This window comes from Acanthisitta chloris, unplaced genomic scaffold (assembly GCF_000695815.1).
Source record: "Acanthisitta chloris isolate BGI_N310 unplaced genomic scaffold, ASM69581v1 scaffold4895, whole genome shotgun sequence".
Lineage (NCBI taxonomy): Eukaryota > Metazoa > Chordata > Aves > Passeriformes > Acanthisittidae > Acanthisitta > Acanthisitta chloris.
The window spans coordinates 5,406-9,910 of record NW_008671964.1 but is presented as its reverse complement, the minus strand read 5'-3'; the positions used below and the strand labels follow the sequence as shown (position 1 = coordinate 9,910).

The 4,505-nt window shown below is 46.3% G+C and overlaps 1 protein-coding gene across 1 annotated transcript in view; it reads right to left on the bottom strand.

The window, feature by feature from the left end:
* Window positions 1–4,505, bottom strand: part of LOC103801875 (protein kinase C eta type-like) — a gene marked incomplete at both ends in the record, with an annotated part of 59,542 nt that overhangs the window by 49,636 nt on the left and 5,401 nt on the right. The gene's annotated exons all lie outside the window — the stretch shown is intronic.

The following is a 4,505-nucleotide window of genomic DNA, read 5'->3' as shown; positions in this document are numbered from 1 at the left end:
ATTCCTGATCTAGACAACCTTCATTATTCTGAAGGAACAAAGCCCAGAATTGAATACATTTAGCACGGAGGGAGCACACTGACCAGTCTAGGTGGAGAGAATCCCTCTAGGAACTAACTCACATGTTGACAAGCCAGATCCAATGCTATCACGGACAGCATTGATTTGCAACTATTTTGTCAGATAAAAGCACTTGGGAGCACAGACATCCCAGGCTGATTTTTACTGTCATAGTAAAGCTGTCACCCTCTTTCCTATCCCAACCATGGAGCCAGCCAGCTCCAGAAAACTGGCACGACCCTAATAGATCTTTCTGGCAGTGCATGTCTCTGACTCACACCTATAGCACTTGGCATAGTTAAAACTGGTCCTTGCTTAAACCAACTACAGCACCTATAAAACTGTGAATGATGGCAAATATTTCCTATCCAAAAGCAATAAAAGGATTCCCAAACTAAGACCCCATTGCTTTCATAGGATGTTTAAGATACTAAAGCAAGTGGAGATGTATATGAAGATTTCAATTTACAAGTGACCTCCTGCTTACGTGACAGAGTAAAATTAAATCTACTCAAGGGGGTAAAACAAAAGCCAGTGTTATGCTAAAAGGGAGACTTAAAAGACCCCAGAAAAAAGAAACAAGCAAAGGAAAAACAGAAACCACAGAGCAGACCAGAGTGAGAGGTAGAAACCAGATGTGCTGTGGGAAGGTGTAAGCTACTTTTTCAGACCAAATGAGATCAGCTGACAATTCAAAATTTGGCCTCAGAGTGTGGCTAGAACTGAACATATAAGACAAAGGCAAGAAAAACTCCTCAGTGTTCAGATATGGAACCATCACCTCTAACCTCTCCTCAGCTCCTGAATACACATTGTCAGGCTATCTGTCAGTGTAATTCTTACTATTAGGTGCAATGTCCTGGGACAACAGAGACTCACAGCCTGTTTCTCACATCTTCTCCCTCAGCTACTTCCATCTAAGAGATTACAGGGTTCTGCTGATCTGTCAAGTGATTTCACATCACAAATGATTATCAATTTTTTTTAAAGCACAGTGCAGACATGCAATATTCGCACAGTAAATAATACGATTAGAAATGTGTCTTGCACGGACATATTTTCCACCTCTCCTCCTTTTGATAGAAATATCTGTATTGCAATGAAAAGTCAGAACAAAATAAACCCCAAATTCCACTATGGCCTAAACAGCATTCTCATGCTGGTTAAAAAAAATAGAATAAATAATCTATCTCCTATCTCACAAACTGAAGTCAGGTACCAAAGCTGCCCAACTTTTGTTTCTGCACCAGCACTTCATCTCCTGCCTGTTCCACAGCAAGGAGGACTCTCCTGGAAGGAGTCTGGAGAACTGCCATCATATCACTGAAACAAATACAATCAACTCACTCACGAAACTCAATACTTACGAAACTGGGCAGGTGAACACCAAGAAAAGTCCTTATGTAATGTCATCTGCAGATTCATACTCCCCTCCCTCTCTCCCTCCTCCTCTGCCAACATTTTTTTGCATTGGCAAAGCTCCTGGGTAAGCACAGTCACAGAGCAGCTGGTTCTTACTGCAGTGTGAGGTGAGCAGACCCAAAGGGCAGGTCCACACCGTATGATGGAGCACAGAAATTCCCATCCAGAGACATGGAGAGCCAGTGGACAAATGGAAACCTTATCCCAGACCTGACATCCCAAACATCCTGTGGACTGCCATCTTCTCCAGGCTGGGCTTCATTTCTTTGCAAGGTGGCACTCAGAGGAGACAACCTTGGGTGTGACATCCATCTGGCACACAGACAGGACAGACATCCCCTGTCTCTCCGTCTTGAGGGCTGCAAACCTCTATCAGGACACAGAGCACTGGTGGGCTAGAGAGCACAAGGCTTTCTAGAGATGTAGTGGGTGCCACAAGGAAGCCAGTGGCCAAAACCAAGCTGGAAGTTGCCAGAGTAACTCTTCTGCCTGCAACCTGCCCCCTGCCCCACACTGGAGAAGGCCCAGGAAAGAGCAAAGCCAGGAGAGGGGCCATCAGCCAGTCAGACTGCTCTGGCAGCCACTGGGATAGATCTGGCCATCGATTAGATGCCTCTGGTCTAGCACAACAAGGGCACAAGGGCACACAAGGTCTTGCAGGGGCAGAGAAAAAGCAATTTTTTCCATCACCTTGGGCCCAGGACAGACGCTGAGATTTCAGCACTGAATATCAGGAGCACAAGAATTGCTGAGGAGCGCTTGGTCCTGCACAGCATCGTGCTAACACAACAAAACCTGGCTTACAGCTGTTCATGGTGCTGGCTTCCAAAATGAAGCAGGATGGTTTCCTCCCTAAGTGTCCTCCCTAAGCGATGAGAAATCTCATGATATCAAAGAATAAAAAAATATCACTGGCATTACATCAATCTAAGTCATTTGTCTGGCTTACCCTAAGTGGCTGAGCAACATTAATTGGACACTTCAGGGGGCACTTTGTTTTAGATATACATTTGCTATCTTTGTTTTAATTATTATAAACAAAGTCTTTCCCTCACAACCAGCCAGGGACCTTGTACCAGCACAAGGATATGGCTTGGCAGAGGAACAACCAGCTGGTGAGCTCCATCAGGACATGGCACCAGGTTAGTTATCCAGGACTCCAGCCTGGGTCACTGCACAGCCCCACAAACAACACAGGGGTGGAACAAGGAATCCAGAGCACTGCTCACTGTCTCCAGAATAAATTAAGTGTGCAGCATGGTCTGACATATATTAACTGCATGCCTAAACAGGCTGAGATCTGGGAGGCAAGAAGGTGCTATGTCTGATCCAGAACCCTTTAGAAAAGCTACCAGTAACTCACTTCATGTGATAACTCTTCTGTTCATCTTTTTCTCCATGGTTACACAAAAGGTCCTCGACTTCCCGATTGTATTAGCAAAGCACAATAGCTACAACCAGCCTAAAACATCAAAGGAGCTTTGATAGTTTGTGAAGAGAGGGTGGGAGTCTTATTCACTTCAGTAAGGGATATGTTTTTCATATTGAATTACCCTGTAAATCAGTAGACTTTCTAATGGCATTTCAATAGCTTAAATGGCCCCCTTGACAATCCCTTCTGCAGGGTTTATTGCCTATAAGCTCAAAATGGCCAGAAACCAAATCATTACTCAGAAAATACTCCAAACAGAAAGCCTCTGACAGCCTGGGTGAAATGTGCTTTACTGAAAGACCTGTGGAAAAAGCTAAATATAAACCATGAACAGAGTGAGGCGAGGCCCGCGGGGCACAGGGCTAGGGACAGAGCTTCCTGGGGTGCTGGGCTCACTTGTGCTGTGGTCACTCCACTGCCTGCTCCCCCTGCTCCTCCTCCACACACAGCCTCTCTGAAAAGAGCCCCAGGGCTGGTGGTGCAGGTCTGCAAACAAGTCTGCTGAAGGCAACATGGGCATCAGCCCTCGTTATATTTGTGCTTACTTTACAAAACACCTGTCCTTGTACCTGGCTTAACCATCTCATTGCAAGTGAGCCCTATGTTTCAAGGAGGGCACAGCAAGTTTACCCAGGAACATCCCCAACTTCTAACTTCACAAGAGGCCACCATTATCACAGAATCACAGAATGGTTTAGGTTAGAAGGGATCTTAAAGACCACCCCTCTGCCCTGGGCAGGGACATCTTCCACTAGAACAGGTTGCTCCAAGCCCCATCCAGCCTGGCTTTGAACACTTCCAGGGATGGGGCATCCACAGCTTCTCTGGCCAACCTGTGCCAGTGGTTTACCACTCTCATTGTAAAACACTTCTTATATCCAATCTAAAGCTCTCCTTTTTCAGTTTAAAGTGATTACCCTTTATTCTGTCACTCCATGCCCTTGTCAAAAGTCCTTCTCCAGCTCTATTGTAGGCCCTTTAGGTACTGGGAGGTGCTAAAAGGTTCACCAGAGCCTTCTCTTCTCCAAGCTGTACCACCCCAACTCCCTCAGCTTGTCCTCATAAATAATAGAGGTGCTTCGGCCCTCTGAGTATCTTCATGGCCTCCTCTGGACTAGCTCCAGCAGGTCCATGTCCTTTATCAATTGGTGGCCCCACAGCTGGATGCAGAACTCCAGTACATCATCCCTCACACGCCACATTCATCTTGAGGTGGCTGACACTGTTCAGAGTGGGAAGAGCACCCAAAGGGGGCTCATGATTCATTAGACCATTCCCCTCCAGGTCACCGCAGCACCTGATTGCCCAGACTTTGTCCTGCCCTATCCTGCACTCCCAGGACTTGGACTCTGCCCCTGGCACAGAATTCCCCTGCTCAGCCACAATCCCAGATGAATGCACTTATTGCCAACTTCTTTGAAGGGGATGGAAGCACTGTAACTTTACTGTCTCTATGGTTGCACCATTACAACTCCAGAAAATCTTCCTAACCCCAACAGATCAAAGAAACAGCTCTCAAGACACAGCTGTGGAAAAACAGACTAAGGAACTCACTAGAAAGCTGTTAACACAGCAGGACCAGGCACTCAGG